Raw genomic sequence first — 17,319 nt, 5'->3', positions numbered from 1 at the left:
AAAAGTCAGGAAACTTCTTTAAAATTATAATTAATGTTGATGGATATTGAAAATGATTTCTATTTTATCCTCAGTAAAAAATGCGTTTAATCTGGTTTTCCTACATCCTTGTAAGATTTTAAATATTCTTGTATCTTTGTCACTCTGTTGACTGAAAAATATTTCACTGTGGCGTAATTTACATTTCCTTGACCTATATTAAGTTTAAATATATTTCTATATACTTAAATTTATTGTCCAGTTTTGACACAATCTTCTCAAAAGTATATATAAATGTTATATTCAGAGTTGGAATCAAGACAATAAAAATGTTGTTCATAGAAAAATGAAACAATGTATTTCTGAAAACATAGCTGTCTTAAGTTATATGCAATATCATTGTGGGGGAGGAAAAACTTTCCCTTTGCTTTCTTATGTTCCTTGCCTGGACACTGCAAATTAAACTAGCAAAAGAGAGCAAAACAAGAGAAAAAGGCATACATAGGAACAACACAGAAAAGACAAGAAGCAATTAGACTCAAAAGCTTGTACATTATTTTAACAGTCATTGATAAATTGTGAAGAAGTGGCTAGACAAAGTTTAGGGTTTCCAGGAGTAGTATATTGTTAGAAGATAAATATATGGGGCAACTAATGGAAGGCTATTTTAGTAAGATTTGTCTGTGAAGATGTAGTAGTTACTCACTCTCCATCTTGTTCATGGCCCAAAAGCCCTCTTTAAAGAAAATTTAAGGCTGTCTTCACCCCTCAACGGTTTCTGCTTTTAGTCAGAAAGTGAAGCTCCAAGAAGGCTTCTTTCTGCATCTGTTAGTTGCTTCCAGTTCAAAATAGTCCAATGCCAAACTAGCATATTTGGGAAGGTAGATATTTTCTGATACCCTTTATTATTTAGCTTTAAAAGTATTATTGTGAAAAAGAGAAATTTGGTTTTGTTTTGTTTCTATGTGTTCATAATATGGTTAGCATTAGATTTGAAACCTGAGACTTCACTTATAACCATATAACTTTATACAAATATCTTCATTCTCAGCTAAAATGTTCATATCTATAAACAGAAGGGATTAAAACCTATCTTAGAATGTTGAACTATCTCCCCCACACACACAAACACATACATGTGTACTATATACATGGAAAACTTCTCCATGTGGTAGATTTTATTTGATAATGATGCTTTGTATTTATACAACCCTATTTTATCATTTATAAAATATTTCCCCACCCACTATTCTTTTACTGATGCACACATCAAGACTAGGAGATAAGCAGGGATTTAACAAAGTGATAAGAGTTGGAGAAGTTAAATACCTTGGCCAAATCCACACAAGTAGTATGCTCTAAGTTAGAACATTTAACTTTGGGGGTCTACTTTTTCTCCTTTTCTATATGTGGGTCAATATATTGATAACTTAGATGCTTGCACTTTTAATAATAAATATCTTTATACTTAACCATGTCTGTTCTAATACACATATGACATTGTACTAAATTTATTATTTCCTACTGAAGTAGTTAATTTATAGAGACCTTAATATTAAACACAAAAGTGAAATTACAGATGTAAAGATTATTATAGTGCTGGATCAATTCTAATGTTTATTTAAGAGTTTTAGGTAAGGGTAGAAGGTTGGGAGGCTCTATACCAGTAAATATATTAAAATGAGCTTTCCAGGTGGTGCAGTGGTAAAGAATCTGCCTGCCAAGCAGGAGAAACAGATCTGGTTCGATCCCTGGGTTGTGAAGATCCCCTGGAGTAGGAAATGGCAGCCCCCTGCAGTATTCTTGCCCAGAAAATTCCATGGACAGAGGAGCCTGATGGGCTAGAGTCCACGGAGTCATAAAGAGTTGTACACAACTGAACACAGCAGCAAATATATTATTTATTTTGATATACTGAGAAGGAGAGAAATCCAATTTTAAGGTAAATTTACTGCAAAAATGTTAGTAAGAATAAGCTTCATGATCTGGAGTCCATCAGGATGGACACTCAACCTTCTTTTAGATACTTGCTCTTCCTTTCTCTCCTTTATCAAAACTGCTGTTACCACCTGCCTGAAGGACTGCAGTCCATCTGATAAGCACATTCTCGGAAAGGTGCTAATGACTGATAAAGCTAACTGGTTCCTCCCAGGAGCTTTTGAACTTTAACAGAATGTGATGCCTTTACCTGGGGTCTCATACCAAAGTACTTTAGGGTTGGGTGAGCCCAGACAAGAGTGAAGTTATGGGGCATATGTGCTGCTTCTCATTTTTCTTGAAATATCAGCTTCACTATTTAACATTTTCACTTAAGACATATGTTCAGAGAAATACATTTGTTTGTTTTACTATAAGATGTACAAGAGTACAACTTTATGACATGTCACTTGATCCTTAGCCCTCTAGGACTGCAGTGAGTTTGGTGTGAGTGCAGTCTATCACTCATCACCAGTTTCTTCTTGCTAGGCTGAAATGTATATCCAAGTAGCAAAATTTTCTAATTGTTTTTCAAAACAAGGCAAACACCTAAATTTTCATGTAAGTCATCCAGTTTTTACACTTTAGCTCAAATGTTTAAAACACAAAGTATACAAAGTAAAATGAGTATCTTCAAACATGATTCTTTTTTTCCTGAAATACAAATTTATTTATATAGAATAGTACAAGTTGAACATGAATACTGGTTTGTAATCCAATTTAAACAGCATCATGTGCTGTGTGCTGGCTAGATGTCCTGACCGAGGATGGTAGTAGATGTGGCCAACTTTGTAAGGGAAATAATAAAACATTTCCATGATTGAGAAGCAATATAAATTACCCCAGGGGGCAGTTTTTTTTTTTTTTTTTTCTTCCCAAAAATGTAAACTCCAAAGTATAGCAGCTTCTCCTTTCCTTACAGGCTGAGTCATAAGTGTAGCAAGTTTCTGACTTCTGGCTATGTTTCTGAGCTTTGGGTCCAAGTCCTACCAGCCCCAAGGTTTTCCATGGCAAGAAACCACTCCCTCCAACCCCAAAACTTTCTTTCCCACTTTCTCCCTACCTCCCAAGGATCTCTGCAATATGCTGGGCCAAGTGAAGCCGGGCAGAGACTGCTCTGGGAGGACTGAATAAAGTATCCCAGGATTTTCACTGTCTAACTTTCTAGTGCCAATTTCATAGAAATATTGCCTGTCCCCTAGAACCATTCTATGTAATGCTGGCAGTTCATTCAATTCTTAGTCAATTCATATGTCTCAGGCACATGAGATTTAAAGCACCCCACGCTCCACCCCACTATGGGCTTCCTTGATAGCTCAGTAGGTAAAAATTCCCCTGTGATTCAAGAGACACAAGCAACACAGGTTGGATCCCTGGGTTGGGAAGATCCCCTGGAGAAGGAAATGGCAACTCTCTCCAGTATTCTTGCCTGAGAAATCCCATGGACAGAAGAGCCGGACAGAATATAGCCCAAAGTGTCGTGAAGAGATGGATAAGACTGAATGACTAAGCTCGCCCCCATATTAATATGTAATCAGCCTATGGTGGCTGAAATGTCACCTGGGATAGAGAAACTCTCTGGGCCCATGTCATCTTTATCCTTGGTTTACACCATGAGCAAAGAATAGGGCCCTTGTCTCCCTGTTTACTCTTGTTTGAATTGTTGGGAGAGTGTGTAATTTCCTCCATTCTGTCTTGCTGCAACAAAGATTTGAATGAGTAGACCAGTGTTACAGCTTGGTTACAGCTCAGAGTTTTATTTGGCAAACAAAGGATAGTACACCCTTGAGGCATGAGGACAGGCCAACCCCAAAGGAGAGGCCCCAACCCACCTTGGCTCCCTCTTTTTATACCTTTTGTCTCCTATCCCTGGAGCCTGCCTTATGCAAATTAGGGCTAGCCAGGAAGGGGGCCTGTTTGTTTCACCTGAGGTTCTCACTCAGGTCCAAGGATTTTTCCTTTGTTCCCTTTTTGTGTGCTTTTTCCATTCTTTCTTTTCAGTTTAGTTCAGTTCAGTCACTCAGTCATGTCTGACTCTTTGTGACTCAATGGGCTGCAGCACGCCAGGCTTCCCTGTCCATCACCAACTACCGGAGCTTACTCAAACTCATGTCCATCAAGTGAGTGATGCCATCCAACAATCTCATCCTGTTGTCCCCTTCTCCTCCCACCTTTAATCTTTGCCAGCAACAGTGTCTTTTCAAATGAGTCAGTTCTTTGCATCATGTGGCCAAAGGATTGGCGCTTCAGCTTCAGCATCAGTTCTTCCAATGAATATTCAGGACTGATTTTTTTTAGGATTGGTTGACTGAATCTCCTTGCAGCCCAAGGGACTCTCAAGAGTCTTCTCCAACACCACAGTTCAAAAGCATCAATTCTTCGGCACTCAGCTTTCTTTATGGTCCAACTCTCACATCTATACATGACTACTGGAAAAACCACAGCTTTGACTAGATGGACCTTTATTGGCAAAGTAATGTCTCTGCTTTTTAATATGCTGTCTAGGTTGGTCATAGCTTTTTTTCCAAGGAACAAGCATCTTTTAACTTCGTGGGTGCAGTCACCATCTGCAGTGATTTTGGAGCCCTGCAAAAAATAAAGTCTGTCACTGTTTCCATTGTTTCACTATCTATTTGCCATGAAGTGATGGGACCAGATGCCATGATCTTAGTTTTCTGAATATTGAGTTTTAAGACAACTTTTCCACTCTGCTCTTACACTTTCATCAAGAGGTTCTTTAGTTCTTCTTCACTTTCTGCCATAAGGGTGAAGTCATCTGCATATCTGAGGTTATTGATATTTCTCCCGGCAATCTTGATTTCAGCTTGTGCTTCATCCAGCCCACATTTTGTGTGATGTACTCTACATATAAGTTAAATAAGCAGGATGACAATATACAGCCTTGATGTACTCCTCTCCCGATTTGGAACCAGTCTGTTTTTCCATGTCCAGTTCTTTAGCCACAGCCATTTTCCTTTTCAAACTACCTAACAGATTGAATCTATTTCACTGTCAGCCCAAGACTCTCAGGGCTCTTTTCTAAGAGACGACCCTGAAGTGTCAATGCATTCTATGGCTGGTGGAAGGGGAGAGTCAGAGAGTCTCCTCAGAGAGGACTTGAATGACTAAGGGAACCTGGTAATCACACTGGAGATTGTGGCACTTGTTGGGCTCAAACTTTTCCAAACATAAGGCTTCTGAGACAGAAGAGATTGGCTCTATAAAATAAATGAGAAAAGATCTTCACTGCCACTCTAGCCCAGGCTCTGCTCACCAACTTGCCTAGACCTATCTTCCAAGGGTGATCCTTACTATCTATCTATTTTCTATCTCTCACTTACCTGGGATGGGCAAATGCTCCAAACATGACTCTTAAGCTGATGATTTATAACCTCTTCTTTAAGGAAATAAAATGATAACAACTTTAGGTGTCATTAACAGACCTTGGAAGTAATAGTTTTGGTTGGACATACAAGAACAAGTGCTTGCTCATAACCTTTGTGTACAGGAGGGCATGGTAACCCACTCCAGTATTCTTGCCTGGAGAATCCCATGGACAGAGGAGCCTGGTGGGCTACAGTCCATGGGTTTACACAGAGTCGGACACTACTGAAGCCACTTAGCATAGCACAGCACAGGACAACATAATCTTTGTGTAAATTAGAAAAATGTACCCCTATCTCAAGACACTTTGTTTCCATGTGTCAAAAATTATAATGTATTGATTTTATTAGGATATGAGATGCTGATGCCATCTGTCAAAATTATTTTAGTAAGTCTACCATGTATCTAGTAAAAAAAGTCTCTACAATGTCTACACTATAAATGGTGACCTCTATGGCTGGTCAGTGCTCAGCCTGTACAATGATATGCAGTAATCTTGGACAATAATTGCTTGGCTCCCAAATCTTACAGAGTAAGATACTGCCTTCTCTAGCAAAGAGTTTAAAAATTTAGGTCTTTTTGATGTTCTCTCCTTGGTAGCAATGCTGAGTACAGCATTTGAAGGCTCTGCTGAACTGACTGTGAATGTTTCAGACATTAAAAAATTAAATGAATAAAGAGGGCATTTTGAATCATCAGAGTATGTATTAGTCGATCAAGGCTATTGTGACAAAGTACTACAAACTGAGAGGCTTAAACAACAGAGGCTGATTCATCATCTTAGAGTTATGGGGGTAGAAGTCTAAGATCAAGGTCTCAGCAAGGTTAGTTTTTCCCCAGCGCTGTGAGGAGGCATCTTCTAAGTGCCTCTCTCATATATTCTCCTGATTTGCTGGCAGTTTTTAGCAGTCTTTGCCTTGTAGATGCATCATTCTGATTTCTACCTTCATCTTCACAGGATGTTCCACCCGTGTGAATGAATGTCTATATCCAAATATACTCTTTTATAAGGATGTCACTCATATTGGGTTAGGGCCAATCCTAATGACCTTATCTTAACTTGATCATCTGCAGACACCCTTTTTCCAAATCAGGTTACACTCTAGGGCAGTGAGGGTTAACATTTTAGCAGATGGATTTTGAGAGGATACAATTCAATCCATGCCAGGGTATTTTCAAAGCCATTAAGTTTATTAATTCTAGATTTTAAATTCTCATGTAATCCAGATTTTAAATTCTATTACATAATTTAAGAGTGCAGATGTCTCTATTTTACCTCTAGTTCTATAATATTTATTTTTTATATGACAAATATCCAGAATACATATATTCTCAACTATTTTTAAATAAAAATATAATACATTTTGAGGTAAGACTTTACATCTTTACCTTGGAGTGACTGCATTTGGCATATTTGTGGTGTGTGAATGATTGTGAGCATTAGAGAGAGAGACAGAAACAGAGAGAAAAAAGAGTGAGAGAGACAGAGAGAGAGAGGAGAGATTGCATATGTAGCCTCAGTACTCTTCTTTAGATTGCTGAGTGATTTTCCTACTTGCCAACAGCTCTTCACATTATATGAATCTAAACTACTCACACTGTGAAATCCCTATCATTCCTATAGCTTATAGAGTAATTGCCTGCCAGTATCCCTTTTTTGTAATTTACTTTTAACCATAAAGGAAAGCTTATTTTAATTCTCTTGAATGCCAAATAATTCAGTACTGAAGGTATCATTTCAGTGTTCTGTATAATCTCACTCAAAGCAAAAAGGAAATATAGCATGTCAGCAAGAAATGGTACATTCTGAACCTTGATTTAAAAGGCTCTAGTGCTCAGATCTCAGATCATCCAATCTTTAGAAAGGAATATTTGGGAGTTTCACTCAGCATAAATGTGCTTAGATAGCAGTATTGGTGATGTTATGAGTTCAAACTATAGCTAGAGTGCTTATTTGTAGGGAATAATGTGTTATGAAATGAAAGAGAATTGGGTAAAGAATCAGGAGACTTCTCCCCAACTTTACCTTGTAGGCTTGCTTTCATTCATTAATTACTCATTCATTCCTTTTTATTCAGATTCTGTGTTAGGCTTTAAGAACAAAATGGTGATTAAAACACGGAGTGTGGCAGATTAAACAGACATTAAAAAAGAAATTGAAATACAGAGTAATATAGGTTGAAATAAGGGAAACATAGTACGTATAAGTACAGCCTGAGCTGCTATGAGAGATTGGAAAATATAGTGATACAAACCACATATAAATTTACGATGATAAGTAATCTGGGGCTAGTGGAGCGATACATGGCTTCCATTGCTGGATCCTTGGCAGCTTGCTTTAGTTCTCATTATCTTCTCATCAAAAGGAAGGATGGAAAGGAAAATAGCTATGTGTCCATTTTCCATTTTAGGGACACAGTTAGGAAGTGGCATATGTCTGTTCACAATTGACAGACATAATAATTACATGATCTCTCTGAGTTGAATGGGAGGCTAGGAATGCAGTCTTTAGATAGATTTGCCACTTTTGTAGCTAAAATATGAGAGTTCTACTAATACATTTATATCTATTAATAATGAATATTGGTTGAAAAATAGGAGTCTCTCCTCCAAAGTGTAATGGTTGGGATCGAGGGATGTGACATAACTTAATGAGAAGAAAATCCTATCTTACTCCTCAGAAATTATGTTAAACCCAATGAGGACAATAGTGCCCAATGATTAGAGACTAAACAAGTTTGAATGTTTTAGACACAGAATACAACCTACTAAGAGAAACCTTGAAATAAGAGAAAATGCAATTGAAAAATAGAAAATCAAACACTAAGATTGGCATAAGAGTATTTTTCCAGAAGAATATGTAAGCAAAGATTGAATTACAAAAGGATTTTGATCTTCATCTTCTCCGAGGAACTCCAGAGAGGCGTTAAAAACTTGTCATGGGGAAAACATTTATGAAATTTTCATTTTTAAAGGGTTGATGTTTGAATAAGGGTAGGAAATGAACAGGGAAAGCTTGGATGGTGCTGAGGAGAGCAGTTTAGTGGCATTGTAGTAACTCAAGGAGATGTTTGCGGCTAGACTACAATGACAGTCCTACAAATGGAACTACACTGTGAACAGGCAATAGGAGATAGATGGGACAGGGTTTAGTGATGATGGAACGCTGGTTGTATGAATAGGAAGGAGGCACACATGCTTCCCCAGCCTCTTGCCTGAGAAATCACATAGTGGTGATCATTTAGTAAGCTGGAGACATTTAGAAGAGGAGCAACTTTAAAAAAGAGATAGTGGAAGAGCTCAGTTTGAAGTCACTGTGACTTTAAGACACTCAACTAGCTATTTCAGAAGGTTTTCAAGTAGACTTAGTCAGGAGCTCAGGAGATAGGTCCAGGTAGAAAATATAGATCTTGGAGACAGAGGTGAGTGAAATATCCCTTGGCTCTCAGTCAGAAAGAGACATAACTCTGTTGTAAGGAACATTTCCATTTAAGGAGATGGCAAGGGAGATTGAGGAGAAAGAAGCCAGAGAGGGAGGAGAAAGAAGCCAGAGAAGTAGGAGAAAAACCAGATAAGGCTATGGGAATCAAGTAAAGAGAATAGTTCATGATATCAAATGCTATTCCAAGATGTAGTCCTCAAGCAAATTAAGGGTGGGTTGGTAACAAGTAGACTCAAAGAGAATAGGACTGAAATACATACAAGGTATTTACTAGCATAGAGAGACCATTGTAAACATACTGCCATTGGTTTAACACTGAGAAGGTCCTGAGGAAATCAATGTGGCATCCAGGTTCAATTATTTAAAGAAGTGTGACTACAAAGAATAGGAGAGAGAGAGAGAATGATGACTTTTTTGTGTTTTTATAATTGTGTAGGCTTGATTTGAGAAAGTTTTCAAGGGATAAGTATGTATTAAGATTGTATAGACATATGACAGGTCTCTCTCTGGGCTTTTGTACATGTTATTTCCTCTGTATTAAATATTTTTCTCTTTACCTTCACTCTCTACATTTCCCATTTCACTTAATAAATGGGAATAAATAGGAGATAAATTGTTCTTGAAAGCAACAGTGGTTCATGTCTTCCCTAAAGGACTCTGATGTTTATAAAATAATAATATTAGCATTAAGTGAGTACTAACTAATTTGCCATGCACTATGCAAAACATTTTTCAAGCATTAACTCCTTTAATCTTCAGAACCATCCTACGAGGCATTTTTGTAAAACTTTATTTTACAGTTTAGAAAATCCTGAAGGTCATACAGCTGAGTAAATGATGGATCAAAATTTGAGCCCAAACAGTCTGAATATAAAACCTAGATTACCTTAAACTTGGATGACAGGATAATGAATTATTAATTCCTAAGTATTATATTTGCTTCAAGTTTAATTTTTGTTCAAGGATAATTCTTACACTTAGAATAGAAAACATTTCATCCTTAAACAGAATGGTCTTGTTTTGCTTTGATCATCTTTTATTAGGTGGAACTAAAATAAAAATGATTAAGCTGTCCAATGAGCATGACAAATTTTTACAGTAAAGGTATATCTATATACATTGACTATTACATATGTATAATTAATATATTAATATATATATAATAGTTAGGTAAAACTCGTTTTCCCTGACTGATCTTGAGTATTTCAAAACAAAGCTAGAAAGCTTTGAACAGTTATGTTCTTGAATATGTTCATGTTTCTGAAAAAAATCATGACAGGGAGATATCATCTTCATTATGTTATTAGCTTAGAATTGATGTCTACAGAGTTAAAAAAAAGTTTCAAAAATATGATATTACATGAATGATAAATTGCAACAATTATGACTGAAAATCATGTAGAGGCCATGTGATACCATTTGTGGGCAATTGAGAATAAACTCTGACCCATGCTGCCTGGGAGAGAGAGTTGTCCATCAAGTAGGAACTGGGGTAATAGATGGGCTGAATGATGAAGCAGACTGAAAGAGAATCCAAACTGCTTTACAATAAGCTCAATTTTAAATGCATGTAATAAAGTTACAACAATAATGTTGTAGCTCAGTAATGCAGTCTTAAAATGCGGCAAGCCAATTATACTTTCATTTGAAATTTCATGTCCTTATAATAAGGTTTGTTCTTTATTTTAGAGCTTTATTGTAAGTAGAGATGAGTTAGCTTTTTATTACCTGTGTCCATCTTTGGCTATATATTAAAAAAAAACTTAGTGTGTGTGTGTGTGTGTGTGTGTGTGTGTGTGTGTGTGTATGAGTATGTGTGTATACTCTGTAAAAACTCACTAACTATTTGTGATTATCCATTGATCTAATCATTCTCCCAAAGAGATTTCTCATTTTAAGAAAAAGAAAAAAAAAACAAACACATGCATCTGTACGTTGGCTCATCCATCACTTCTTCCTCATGCCATGTATCATTACACATTATGTAACTTATATTATTTATTTATTATCCCTAAATGCATTCAATAACTAACAGACTACAGTTTGATTTTCTCTCTTTCCTTTTCTGCTTTTGAAAATGCATTCCCTTAGTTCTCTTGGAGATAAATATGATGATGGGCTTGAAATAGATTCAAAATTAGGTTATCAGTAATATTCCAAATTATAGTGCTATCTAGAAATTGATGCCATTTGGGAGCTACAATTTTACCATATGGTCTCTGCATATATTCATTATAAGGATATTTACATCCCCCTCTATCTTTTCCCAATGATATATTTTAGGAGAAGTTACAAAAGCAATGACAATCACATCACTTTTTTATATTTATCAACCTGCCATATAAAACTTATTAGAATAATTTTCTGCCCCACACAAGAAGAAGCTCTTCTTTCTTACCAAAGAAACAAATCTAGAAGGAATACCATTATCATTGTATCTAAATAAAAGTCATTCTTTTTTTCTTGTCCTGTTTCCCATATCTATTAAGAAGACTTTTTATTTTTTTGAATGTTCCCCAGGATGTCCTCTTGGTTTTGCTGAATGTCATCATAGGAAAATAAAAAATGCTCATTCTTAATTGCCTATGTCCATTATTCATTTCCCACACTTTCCACAAAGGAGGGAAAAGAGACTTCTACATTTTCTTAGTTGTTCCAAAAGACTCCTTGTTTAATTAAAAAGAAAAAAAAAGTATCTTCTAAAAAGACATTCTCTAGGTAAGCTTTGACAATTACCTGTGTGTCAGATATTTACTTTAATGAAATGAAAATAATGTACAAAGAATTTGCTTTAAAATAAGACCAATTGAAATATAGGTAATTACATCACCTTAACAATAGGGTGGGGCTTCCCTGGTGGCTCGGTGGTAAAGAATCTTCCTGCCATGCAGGAGACATAGGAGATGCAAGTTCAATTCCTGGGCTGGAAAGATCCCCTGGAGGAGGAAATGGTAGGTAACCCTCTTCAGTATTCTTGCTTGAAAAATCCCATGGACAGAGGAATCTGGTGGTGTTGTAGTCCAAAATGTCACAAGGAATTGGGCACGAATGAGCAGCAGCAACAGTAGTGCAGGTCAGAAAAGTAATCTAGTAATGTTTTAGGATAATTTGTCCATTAATTTTAAAAATTAATTTTTGAAAAGGAAATAAGTTCAAGAATAAAATACACAGACATATAAGTAAAAATGTATACTCTCTCCCACACTGTCATTGACTGTTTCCAGTGCCCATCCTGCTTCCATCTCAGGCTATTAATTGTTAGTTAACAGTTTCTTCAGTATTCTTCCTGAGTTTCTTTATACATATGTTATCCCGTCTCTTTTCTGCAAAGTAATATATATATATATACACACACACACATATATATATATATATATATATATGTTCTTTTTATTTTTATTTTCTTCATGTTTGTTATTATTTTCACCAAGCAAAATAATTTGTATTTGTTTTTTCTCTTCTTTTTTGCCATGCTTAGTTTATGATATCTATGTTGTAAGCTTTTCAAGAACCAGTTTATTTATTTATTCTACCACTTTTCTGTTGTTTAACTCACTAAATTCTGTTATATCTTTCTTTTAGTTTTCTATTGCCATGTAATAAATTGCAACACATATGCAGCTTAAAGCAAAGCTCATTTAATATCTCATAGTTCTGTAGGTCAGAAGTCCAGACAGACTCAGCTGGGTTCTTTGTTAAAGGTTTTCCCAAGCCGAGGTCAATCAGCTGAGCAGAGGGGGACTCTTTTCTGGAGGTACTCAGAAAGAATCACCTTCCAAGCTCATTCAAGCTGTTAGAAGAATTTAGTACCTTGAGGTTATAGGACTGAGGTCCCTATTAGCTTATTTTCTATTGGCCAGAGATCTTTCTTAGTTCCTAGAGGACACTCTAAAGTCTATGTGAGGTGGATCCTTCTTATCTTCAAAGACAGAAACAGAAAACAGAATCTTTTCTTATGCTTTGACTCTCTAAATTCTCTTCTGTTATCAAGAGGAGAAAGCTCTCTACTTCTAAAGATCTCTTGATTAATACAGGCATGCACAGATAATCAAAGATAAATGATTTGCCACAAATACATCTTCAAAAAAACCTTTTCATATGTAACAACATAATTACAGTGTGGTATCTTGTTATATTTCATGGTCTCTGTATTTAAAGCAGGGAATCTTGGAAAGTCATTTTAAAATTCTGCCTGCCATGATATTTATTACTTTCCTAATCTTTATTTTGTTTTATGGTTATGTTTCAAAATTTTAGTTAAATGTTGAATTTTCTTGTTTTCATTTTTTTCTATTGTCATTTTTTTTTCATTTTTATGGATATCAACTTTCTTCTGGAAGCACTTTTAATAGTATCACATTCATTTTAATTTGCAGTACTTTCAACTTTTTCATATATTATTTAACTTTATTTTCATTTTATTTTTGATCAATTGTTATAGATGTGCATTTAAAATTTAGCATTTTTTGGTTTTCATATTTTTTAAAATAATTTATAAGTTTGTACCTTGGTTTTGCATTGTGGTAAGAGAGTCTTGCCTGTATTATATCTACTTGTGGAAATTTATTAATTATATACTAGGCTTCCCTGTTGGCTCAATGGTAAAGAATCTGCCTGCCAATGCAGGAGATGCAAGAGACACCAGTTTGATCCTTGGGTTGGAAAGATCTCCTGGAGAAGGAAATGGCAACCCACTCCAGTATTCTTGCCTGGGAAATTTCACAGACAAAGGAGGTTGGCAGGCTACAGTTCATGTGTTCACAAAAGAGTCAGACATGAGTTAGTGACTAAATAGCAACAGCAACATACTGGGTCACACACACAAATTTCAAGGAAATCATACCTTCAAGGAGAGACATGGTGCAAGGACTTGTTTCCATGACGAAGATGCTAGGTGCAATACAAGTCTGTTTAAAGCTAAAATTTTGAATGAATTCCTAAAAGCTAATGTAAAAATGGGGTAGTGCAAAAGCTCCAAATCTCAGAGGTTCCACCTAGGAAAATTTTCAACCACTAGCAAGCACTTTTCTTCATGGTTTCTAGGGGTGGCAATGGAGCTTGAATCCATGAAAAATATCTGAGGCCACAGTGAAATACACAAGAAGCCTCCAGGGGGTTTCAGTTTAGAGGGAAGACAAGAGCAGCTAGAGCAGAAAAGGGATGGTTCCTACCAATATCCTATTCCCCTGTGTTACCTGTAGAACAAAGGTAACTTGCTAAGTGTTATCAAAGGAAAGTACCCACTGCATATAGGGGTTGTTGTTGTTCCGTCGCTGAGTCATGTCTGACTCTTTGTGACCCCAAGGACTGCAGCACACCAAGCTTCTTTGTCCTTCACCATCTCCCAGAGTTTGCTCAAACTCATGGCCATTGAGTCAATGATGCCATCCAACCATCTCATCTTCTGTCACCCCCTTTTCTCCTGCATCTAGGGGTAGGAAACAACACACAAAAATAATGTATTCGGGGGAGAGATAGAAATACATTTTGAGTCCAAATCATTAGAGATCTGTAAGAAGGCAAGATCATTGGCAAGACCATAGCCACTAAAATCAGTGGCATATGCATGCCTCAAATTGTGGCTAAATCGGAACAAGAGGACAATTAAAATAGCTGAAAACCAAAACAGAGCTATTTACTGAAGATAGCTAGAGAAAAGGACACATCTCCCATAACCCAGAGGAAATTATTATAGCAGACCTCTGTATGGAAAAACATGCAGTGTAAGAGAAAGATGGAGGTATATTATTGAAGTCTGAAAGAATACAATGGTCAACCCAGAATGCAATAGCTAAAAAAATTTATTTTAAAAGAAAAAAAGTTTTAAAACTGACAGAAACACAAAAATAAAGATAATTTATTGTCAGAAGATCAGCAAATAAGAAATATTCAAAAATGTTTTCAGAAAGAAATATGATATTAATCATAAACTTGGATCTAAGTAAATAAACAAAAAATCAAGGGAAATGGATATTACATAAATAAAGATAAGTATATGAACCTATTTATCCTATTTCTAATTATTAATACTCTAAAAGATAACTGGCTACTTAAAGCAAAAAAAAGTGAGGAATTTATTTTTATAGCAAGTATAAAGATGAACTGTATGACATTAGCAAGAAAAGATGAAAGGAATAGATTGATGGCATATATTTGTGAGATTTCTAACTGCATATAAAGCAGTATAATTTTTTAAAGGCACACAAATTCATTCAATATATATCACAAAACCTACGGGGTTCACTGAGTTTTCAAAAAGACATATAAATAATAAACCAATGTTATTTATAAAATGAAAACAAACAAAGAAAGCCACTTGATATAAAAGAAAACAGAAAGGGGTAAAATAAATAATAAATGAAAAATAATAGAAAACAGAAAAAGATAGATATTGATTCAACCACATTGATAATTATATTAATATGAAATATCTTAAAAAATCCACAATATTTAAAGATTATCAGATTGAATTAAAAAGACAGATTCAACTAAAAGACATCTACACAAAATCCCCTTCAAAAATAAGATACAAATAAGTTAAGTGGAATATAAAAAAAGTTACATCATGCAAACATTAGTCAAATTGGACTGCATATATTAATACTAGACAATATCATTATTACATAATATTAAGCAGATCAATTCACCAAGAATACATATTAATCATAAACTTATATCCATCACCAAGAGCAAATCTTCCAAATGCGTGAAGCAAAAACTAATAGGACTCAAAGTAGACATAAATAGATCCACCCTTACCTTTTGAGACTTCAACCCTTCTCTCTTAGAGACTGATAGAATAGGAAGGCAGAAAATTAATAAAATTAATAAAATTAATTAAAATTAATAAAACTACAAGATCATTAGTTGGCCCAACTAGCTGGCATTTATAGAAGCTACCACAGAGTATATATTACCTTCATATATAAATAGAATACTTACCAATATAGACCATATTATGAACTACAAAACAACCATTAACAAGCCTCAAAAAATTAAAATTACACACATATTAACATGTCAGCTTTCCCAAACTAATTGGAAATTAAACAGTATTTCATTAAAAATCCCAGTAAGTATTCTTTATGCAGAGAATATCATGTGAAATCCAGGGCTGGATGAAGCACAAACTGGAATCAAGATTGCCGGGAGAGTCTGATTTACAACATATGAATTATGGTTTGAAATCACGTTTACATAAGTCTCAAATTTACAACAACAAAAAAAATCAGTTCTGGGCTAGCTGTTGTACTGCTGAAGTTCTCTGGTGTAATCATTCTCACCCATGTCATATATGCTCTTCTTTAAAGTTGAGGATGGATGTTTAAAAGGTTCAATGAAGTTGAGCTGTACTCTCCTTTGGAGGTGAAGGTAAACTCCATGGCTAGATGAGCAGTTTTATCACATATCATCAGTTGATGTAGAGTCGGTGTCATCATTTTTGTATGGATTCAGTCTATTGTAAATGGCTTCAATTACATTCCGCTTGCTTGCCAGTTCACCCCCTGGTGGGAGGCTGGGTATGTTCTCACCCGCTAATGTGCGCATCACATGGACTAAGTCAGGGACACCTTCCCCCTGCTTCTTTATGATTTCTTCTACTCTGCTTTCCAGGTATTTGTCCAACTCTTCCTCCTTCTTCACTGCTTCTGGCGATACTTTGGGTGCATTTGGAAAACAGATCAATATCACACTCATGTTGTCTCGACTTCCCTTATACAAACAGGTGTCGACTACTTCATTGCAAACTTTCTCAAGGTCATCAGTGACTTCAAGTCTGGATCTTTCAAAATCACAGAGCTCTTCATTTCCCATGACATCCCAAATACCATCACATGCAAGAATAATGAATTGATCATCTTCTTCAGATCTTTCAATATCATGGACTTCAGGCTCTGGTGAAACAAGCTGCTCTGTAGGACCTTTTCCATGGACACATTTGTAATCAAAGTCCCCAAGGGCCCTCGACACAGCCAGAGAGCCATTCACACGCTGAATCATTACAGAACCACCTGCATTCTGAATTCGTTCTTTTTCCAGCGGATTACTTGGTTTGTGATCTTGTGTGAAGAAGTAAACTTTCCTGTTCCTACAAAGTAAACCTCTTGAGTCTCCACAGTTAATGAAATATGTGTGTTGAGGAGAAATTAAGACACCCACAGCTGTTGACCCACTCCTATCAGCACCATGTTTCTTCTCTGACATAACTCTCATATGTTCATCAATCTCCAGGAAGCCTGGAGTAAATCAGACTCCAGCAATTTTTGTTGTATGATTTTGTTTTTTGTAAAGTGTAATTGTCCTTGTACAAAATGCTCATATTTAATTATGAACTGCTTTAAATCACTATCGAAGTTATAAGAAATATTTGGCTTATTGTGTGATGCAACAGATATATAGCCCTTTCAAGTCATGTTGTGTTTGGACTTGGGGTTGGGACAGGAAGAGCAGCAGCCGTGTCAGCTAGACACTCACATGTGCACCTGATTATGGAGAATTATTCCAGAATATTATTACAAAGCTGAATATCCAGGGAG

The 17,319-nt window shown here is 35.9% G+C and overlaps 1 pseudogene; it reads right to left on the bottom strand.

Annotated features, from left to right (window-relative positions):
• Positions 1–15,938: 15,938 nt before the first annotated feature.
• LOC113890334 lies at positions 15,939–17,029 on the bottom strand (annotated as a pseudogene).
• Positions 17,030–17,319: the final 290 nt, after the last annotated feature.

This window comes from Bos indicus x Bos taurus, chromosome 3 (assembly GCF_003369695.1).
Source record: "Bos indicus x Bos taurus breed Angus x Brahman F1 hybrid chromosome 3, Bos_hybrid_MaternalHap_v2.0, whole genome shotgun sequence".
NCBI classification, from domain to species: domain Eukaryota; kingdom Metazoa; phylum Chordata; class Mammalia; order Artiodactyla; family Bovidae; genus Bos; species Bos indicus x Bos taurus.
This window is presented reverse-complemented; position numbering and strand designations above follow the sequence as displayed.